Raw genomic sequence first — 7,791 nt, 5'->3', positions numbered from 1 at the left:
CTTATCAGTTCTGGGCAAAGCATTAGGTTGGTAAGGACAGATTGTCGAGCAGGTGTGCAGAAATGGGGGTTGAAAGAGCTAGTGCTGCACATACAAATGGAATATACATATCAAATAAGTAGATTGATTATAAATATAATTTCCAATCAAAGAAGAATGTGTTGATCAGTCCGAAAAGAAAGCAGAATAGGTTACTTAATACAATATAACATTAAATAAACTCACTTTGTATGCAGAATGATTTTGGAAATCATCTAGGTTAACTGAAACTTAGGCATGAGAACTGAGTGTTCCTTGATAGCAGTGGTTTTATTAGAATCCCAAGTGTTATAGTGCTTGAGAGCATCATTCTGGCATCTGACTTTTGAAGTTTGAATCCCAACTTTCCGGATACCCACTTTTCAACTCTGAGCAAGTTTCTTAGCCTGTGTGAAAATTACTCTTGTTATTAATGATGTACAGATAATCATAATGATTATAATATCCTTATAGGGGTTAAATAAGGTCATCTTTGAAGCATGCTTATACTAGTGCCTGAAGCATGGTGGCTACTTCACAGATTTTTGTCTCAGATCTCTTCCTTTTCAAGCTTTTTTGAAATTGTGTATGTGTGCATGCACATGTGCACACACATGCACACATTTGAGTGCAGGGGCCAAAGGAGGCCAGAAGAGGGCACTGAATCCCTGGAACTGGAATTACAAGCAGTTGTGAGTCACCCTGCATGGGTGCTGGGAACCTAGACAGGGTCTTCTGCAAGAGCAGCAAGTTAATTGTTGAGGCAACTCTCTAGCCCCAGCTCCCCTGAGTCTTGTCCACAGTTCTGTTTGCTACATGTCTCCTTCTTGACTGACTGATTTCCTAAACAGTAATTGTGGGCATCTAAGAACTCATTTGGTTAGAAGCCATAGTAAATATGTTTCTTGTGAATCTACATCCTTAACTATGGACACACCATATTTTATTTTCATTTCTTCTATTGAACTTATATTTACAATAAGGATAATCTTGATTGTAACATTTGTAAAGAACAATTTTTGCATATATTTTATGAAGCCAATTCTATTTCTTACATCTATGTATATTTCAGACATCATATTTTGAAGATTAATCCTATTTTTTTTCTGAATCAGAAATAGGTAAAACTCAGATATATCCTTTGTGTAAAGGAACCAAGGGACAAAGAGGGTCAGCTGAGCATGAACTTGTCTAAGGAGTTACATATGGTCTGAGGTCAAGGCTTGTTTGCTTAAAGTTTACATAAAAGCACCAACCCCCTTATAGAGCCCAGAAATAATGTTTCTGTTCCTTCTCTCTCTGCTTTTAGTTTTTGTGGTGATGAAAATGAATTAGTAATCAGATCAAGTATGGTCACTTGGACCTCCCAAAACAAATCAATTGTTTGTGTTTATCTCACTTGGAGATTTTCTGAGGGTTGTTATACACTAGCTTGGAAGACCAAGCATCCATGGGACATCTCATTTCTGACGCAGTCAACCAGCTGGGTGTTGAGAATATTTCCATGGCTTCCAATCCGTCAATGCTTGAAAACATTTACTACAGAAAGGATCGCTGGCTCAGGGAAGACATTTGTCTAATTCAGCAACAGCTCTTTGCACTGCATTTCCAGATTAGGCCTCTCCTTGAAAATGATCTATTACAGGAGCAGTTTATAAAATTAAACACTTGTCATTATGCAATGCAAAATTCATGAAGCAACCAAATGTCAGGGATCTACATATTTAAAAAATGGGAGCTTTAGCATTTCTTCCCTGGCATGGATTCTGAGCAGTAAAAGGCCAGAGAAAAACATAGCAAATCACAAAGCTGTTTTGGAATGGACCAAATCGTTCCCTTTTTGGATTGCATGTAGTTCTAAGAGCTAATTTCCCTACTGGAAAAATCATTATCTATTCAATAATCTTTTACCAGACCTCTATGGCCAGGCACATGCTGTGTGCTAAGGTAACACTGATAAAGTGTGGCCCTGGCTCTTAGAGCTGGTGTCCTAGTGAGGGGTGATGTGGGAAGCCGGGCATTGTGTTAACAATGGACAAGGAAGAGCAGGCCAGTTGACATACAAAATTCTCTCTAATCACCTGTATTTCCCCCCCATTTCTCTGTGTGGGATCTATCTTTCCAAATTTCGACTGCTGCTTTTGAAGTTGAGGGCCAAATAGCTTTCACTAATTAATACTGAGCAAGAATAGGTGGGACTCAGACTACCACATAAGATGTAGACTTGATAGAATACTACATCATGAAAAATAAGCAAGCTAGATGCTAAGAACTCTCCTTAGATGGAATACATAGAAGAGTGCTGATAAAAACTAAGGGTCACCCCATTAGAGCCCTCTCAGCCATGTTCTTTCTCATTGCTTCCAAATTTGGAGGACAGAGATACTCGTACTGAATTTTGATTGATGTTAGATATAGGAGGATTAGGCAACTCCAGGTATCATTGGGCTAAATATCCGTTAGCTTTATTACGTGTGTGGACAACAGATCTTGCTAGAGGGACCAGTTACTTATGTATCAACATCTAAAGATCTCTACGTTGAGAATACCGTCTACTGACCATGATTCCTCTTGGGCGTTATCTCTAACAGCTTAAGACAGAATCTATACCAGGTGTCGTGCCCGCAGAAATCCACTGAGAGCTTTCGTGTCACACTTGGCATCTCACCTCAGAGTGGCCGCTGTGTCATGACATTTAGACCTGGCCGCTTTGGCATAGTCATTCAGTGCCAGATAAATTGAAAGGTAGAAACATGGCTTTGACTTTATTCTCAATATTTTAGCCTCTTGCTTGCCAATGGACATTGAGAGCTTAAAATATGCATCATGATGAGAGCGAAGAGGCCACTCAGAGATAGTGATTCTGTGTTAATTGGTAATGGTTTAACAAAGAAAAAGTGATTTGATACATCAATACTACCAGCTTGGTGTAAAGTAAATACTGTTAAAATGATCGTGTAAATGGATGCATCAAATCACAGTGCTCGAAAAGTCTTCTTGGACTACTCTCTTACCTCATCTTCATAGGTCACCTAGGACATGTTGGAGGAATACTGTTTCCGGATACTACCCAAGCAGGCTGCAATGGCATGAGCATCCTGCCTCAGCACCGAGATACACAAGTCAGATACCACTTGGCTGCCCTGGTAAGGCATAACACCATGTACCTGCGCCAGGAGACATGGAGCAGCTACTGGAGCAAGCTAGCTGTCAAACAATGGCCTGTTGGAAATCTCCTGGCATTTGCCAGGAAAATGAGAGGAGAAAGGAAGATCTCAGAGAGGGACGGCAGGCTCGGGTGTGATCCATCTTAAATTTGTTTTCAGGTATGTAAGTTTCTTGTGTGTGTGTGTGTTTGTGTGTTTGTGTGTGTGTGTGTGTGTGTGTGTGTGTGTGTGTGTGTGTGTGTGTGCATGTGAAGGCCAGAGTTTGACATAAGGTATTTTCCTCAACAGCTTCTCCACCTTAAGGATCATCACTGAACCTGGAGCTCACCCATTGGCTAGACTGAACCTGGAGCTCACCCACTGGCTAGACTGAACCTGGAGCTCACCCATTGGCTAGACTGAACCTGGAGCTCACCCATTGGCTAGACTGAATCTAGAGCTCACTCATTGACTAGACTGAACCTGGAGCTCACCCATTGGCTAGACTGAATCTAGAGCTCACCCATTGGCTAGAATGAACCTGGAGCTCACCTATTGGCTAGACTATATGGCCACATTCTCCTGTTTCCATCTCCCTGTCTCTGGAACGACAGGTGGATGCCATAGTGCCTGGCCTTTTATGTGAGTGTAGGGATCTGAACTCAGCTCCTCATGCTTTCCTAGAAAACACTTTATCAGCTGTGTCTTGTCTTTGCTCCCTGTATGTGCATTTTGAGATGTTAGTAAGACTTAGTTTTCAGATAGTGTGAATGAGAATTTGGGGGGCAAGAAATGCTGTGTGCAAAATATTTCTGTACAGGGAATGTCAGGAAGATGGACTTGACTAGAATGTGGGGCATGCTCAGAGAACAAGTAGGAGAGAATGGATGGAGTTGGAGTAGTGTCTAGTGTAGAAACTATAACCACACACTCACATAGAAATGATACAAATAATATAGTGAGAGTCTAGATGTGTTTGTGGCTTTTTACAGGTGAGTTACATGAGAGCAAAGGAGCTGAAAGACTAGCCAAGTTTCTTTCTGAAATGAATGGGTATAAAAGTTGAATTAGAAGCCAAAGGTTCTGCCATGGAAAGATCTTTGTAATCCCTGTGTAAGGCAATAAGGACTTAAATGAATGTAAACAGATTTTTTCACTGGCTACAGATGTAGAAAAAGATTGGGGGCGTTAAATAAGTATGAACCCAGGGAGTTTAAGTAGCTGCACGTCATTGAAATTTCAGACTGCTGTTGCTTCTGATAGCAGTGGACAGACTGAGCAAGGTACCGTTCAGGGGATGAGATTCACGAATATGGGTACCACCACCGTCTTGCTGAGAAGATGAATGTGGTGCGGACTTGGAAAGTGGTTAGAAAAACCCCAGTAGAAATAGATGACTTAGGACATGCTTTTGAAGAAGGGGCAGCATATGAACCACTCATCCCATCACTATTGCTGTCACCACCGTCAAAAAGCCTGTATTAGTCCCAAGGAGGGGTGGGTGAACGTATTTATACAGTTAAACATATGGATGGACAAAATTCAAATTTAGATGAAGTTCACGTAAAAAAAAAAACCACAAAAAGGTGGAAAACAATGGGTGTTTGACAAATAGAATAAACAAATAGAGAGAGATTCAGTCATGGAGCCATGATATGGCAGTGAATTCCGGAAGGGAAAGGGGATTTGCCAGAGAGGAGAGGCTGAACCTCCTTACCAGAATGCTGTTTGAGAAAGACACAGCTGAGGCTGAAAGAAGCTTGGAGCTCTCCCAGGGTAACTTTCCTGTCAGAAATCAGGCTCAGAAGCTGTGCCCAGCCGTGGCACACAGTTCCCGGGCCTTAGGAAAAGGGCTGGCTCTCATTTGCATATTTAGACAATAGCATAAGGGCTTGGTGAGCTCATTGCATTGGGGTACAATATGGAAGAAGAGAGATTTGCTGGGATGAGGGGTTATGCAAGAGGTTAAGTGAAGTGCGTGTATTCTACAAGAATAGACATGGATATAGGTCGAGAAAGAGAAGAAAGGGTCAGTGAGCCTAAGAGGGTCACGGTCTGGGAAGGAGAGGGCCTGTAGACTAAGAGACAGGAGGTGGCAATCCACAGACACACTGAAAGGCTATTTTCTTTTCCTTTATCCACCCACTAAGCAGCGCCTAATATAGTACTTTTAAGAATACTGTTTGTGTAACAGCAACATGCTAATTTATTAATTGGGGAGAAGAATGGCTCTTTGGAGAGTCAGGAAGAGACCAGGGGCGAGGCGCAGAGGCAGGCCTTGGGTCTAACTTGTGGCACATGCCCTGTGTGCTGAGGAGAAAGAAAATCCAGAAGCTTCACTTTTGGCTGCTGCAAAGAAAATGGCTGCTGTTTTAGTCGATTTTAAAGATAATGATTTTTTTTTAAAGCTGTTTGACTCCTTTATAACTCCTACCCACATTGAAGTAATAGGCCAGACATTCAGATCAAACTGTCCCTCCAGGAGGAGACACTTGCCAAGGAAACCTTGGCCAGATGGGAGCTGGAGAAAGAGGTTCAGAACTGAGAGCGGTTTGCCTGCCCAGTGAGTTTGGATTTAAACCAGGTGTCCCCAGGGTAGAAGGCCCAAGTGTTGCCAGTGAAGAGCAGGGATGTAAGCTGCCATTGTGTGAAAACAAGCTAGGTGGTGTGGTTGCAGGGAATATGGTCCAAGTATCCTAAGTGCGTCTGTTTGATAATGCTTTTGAGTGGCTATCCCAGGATTTGTGCGTGCCTCGAGGTGCCTTTGTTTCCCAGTTTCCAGAGGCGTGAACAAGGCCATGTCTTAACAAAAGCACTAGGTGGCAGCACAGGACATCTATTCGATAGTCTCTCGCCACAGGCTGCTGGAATTTTGACAGATACAAAACGGTACCTGTGGTTTTGTGTATAAAACTGGTATAACTGTTTGTACATTTAAAAACTGTAACAATAAATTAAACATAAGGGAGAGGCTTTGCTAATAAACACAGTGTTAGACTGCATTTTTGTGTACCAGGTGACAAGCTTGGGCATTCAAACCTGATTTGTATAGGGGATGGGCAGGATGGGAAACAGGCCGAAGGAACTGCAAAATGTACATGCCGGGTGGCTGCAGCTTCCTTCAGGGTTGTTGTTGATATGTCCATCTGTCTGTGTGCACTACACAGAGGTGAAAATTTTAGGGAAGTGAGGGGTATGGTATGTCTGAACGTCTGGATGCATTGAATCTAGGAAGAAAGCACTCTGTAATTCCCAGCTTATGATTTGGTGGGAAGGTGAAAGTGTGAGCATGTTACGTTAATTTGCCTGGAAGAGGCACATGTCATACTTTTCACGCTCTTATCTACTATTTAGAAAGTGACCCCTTAAGCCTACGCACATCCTAGTCTAGAGGGCTAGGTTTGATGCATGCTGCCATATTTGGCTGTGCATTTTCTTGATCAGAACAAGCTGCTGTCTGAGACACTAAGCTTGCTTCAGCAAGGCTCATTTGACAATCTACCAAGACGCAAAGCCCAAACATTTCCAAAGCCATGCATAGCAGACTGTACTTAGCCACAGGGGCTCTCCCTCACTCTCCTTAGCTAAGCAATTCATAGTCAAAATCCTATCATGCTGATCAAAGCAAAATCTTTGTATTCGTTCTTCCATTCAACAAACTTTTGTCTTTTACTGTATGCCAAGCACATGATAGTGAATAATGAAAAAGAGAAAAATTAAAAACAAAATGAGCCCTCAAACACCAGACAACATCTCCTCTACTATAAAGACAATAATGATACTGCTTGTAAACGGTTGGTCCAGTGTCATTGGTACACAAGACATTTTCACTATTTGGTTCTCATGATAACTCTGCATTTTGCATTTTCTTTTCTACAAGCAAAGAACTGAAGTTGACAGATAATTAGTCACATGCTTAAGATTATAGTCAATATACCCATGGGATGTGAACTAGTTGTTGGCTCCAAGTTTTAAACTTGTCCCATGATGTTATGTATCTACAAACAAAACACTGAGCAGATGAGATGACTCAGAGTGAAGGGTACTTGCTGCCAAGCCTGATGACCCAAGTTGGATTGCTGGAAGCCATATGGTGACAGACTTACACCTGAAAGTTGTCTTCTGATTCCCACACATAAATAAATTAAATAACTGTAATAAGGAAAATGCTCTGTACTGTATTCTGTTCTTGGCTTTTATGTGAAGACGTCTAAGTCTCAAAAATCTAGGTTAAAAACATTTGAATTCAAGCACTGTGTGATTATTTAGTAAACAAAGTTTAGAAATCTAGCACTCCACTAACTTTGGAATAAGAAAAGTGCTACGAAAGAAAAGAAAATCTTCCTGGGTTTATTTTTGCTTAATTGCTTGTTTACAAATAAGACAACTGGTCTTTTTCAACAGCGTTCTTTTTTCTAAATGGGGGTTACAGTTTGTTTTTTTCTGGTGAAGGAAAGTATCTCATTTATTGACTTTACATAAATAAGTCTCGATTCTTTTGTTGGCACTCTTGCTTTTCAATGTTTCTCTTCATGCAAAACCCTCATCACCTTGCAGACTCTTCCTGGGAGGGTAAAGACATCCCATTTATTTGATGAGTGAACGACCTGAGTGAAAGCATTCTTCT

The 7,791-nt window shown here is 41.5% G+C and overlaps 1 long non-coding RNA gene across 1 annotated transcript; it reads left to right on the top strand.

The window, feature by feature from the left end:
• Nucleotides 1-2,967: 2,967 nt before the first annotated feature.
• LOC128110471 (uncharacterized) lies at nt 2,968-7,331 on the top strand. The gene is made up of 2 exons (XR_008218216.1): nt 2,968-3,344; nt 3,474-7,331. It is a non-coding gene; the product is annotated as an uncharacterized LOC128110471 (long non-coding RNA).
• Nucleotides 7,332-7,791: the final 460 nt, after the last annotated feature.

Source organism: Peromyscus californicus, unplaced genomic scaffold, assembly GCF_007827085.1.
Source record: "Peromyscus californicus insignis strain IS unplaced genomic scaffold, ASM782708v3 Scaffold_15__1_contigs__length_86483966, whole genome shotgun sequence".
Lineage (NCBI taxonomy): Eukaryota > Metazoa > Chordata > Mammalia > Rodentia > Cricetidae > Peromyscus > Peromyscus californicus.
Note: the sequence above shows the minus strand (reverse complement) of the source record. Positions and strands in the feature narration are given on the sequence as shown.